The sequence below is a fragment of the Thunnus albacares genome, chromosome 13, assembly GCF_914725855.1.
Source record: "Thunnus albacares chromosome 13, fThuAlb1.1, whole genome shotgun sequence".
Taxonomy (NCBI): domain Eukaryota; kingdom Metazoa; phylum Chordata; class Actinopteri; order Scombriformes; family Scombridae; genus Thunnus; species Thunnus albacares.
The window spans coordinates 241840-242067 of NC_058118.1; positions in this window are offsets into that span (position 1 = coordinate 241840).

Below are 228 nucleotides of genomic sequence, written 5' to 3' on the forward strand. Positions count from 1 at the left end.
TTGTTTTGCTGCCAGTATTACAGAAAATCTGAGGTCATGAGTCACCCGTACCCCAGCCAGAAAATCCAGACCAGACACCAAACTCTAAGTCTCTGTCATCTAAGTAAATTTTGAATGATTGGATTTTTTCAATTAACTGTTTAATTATATTTTCTTTTTAGGACCTGAGCACAGAAGTGCCAGAGGCCCAACAGTCCCTGGCACTGAAAGTGTGAGGAACCTATTTTT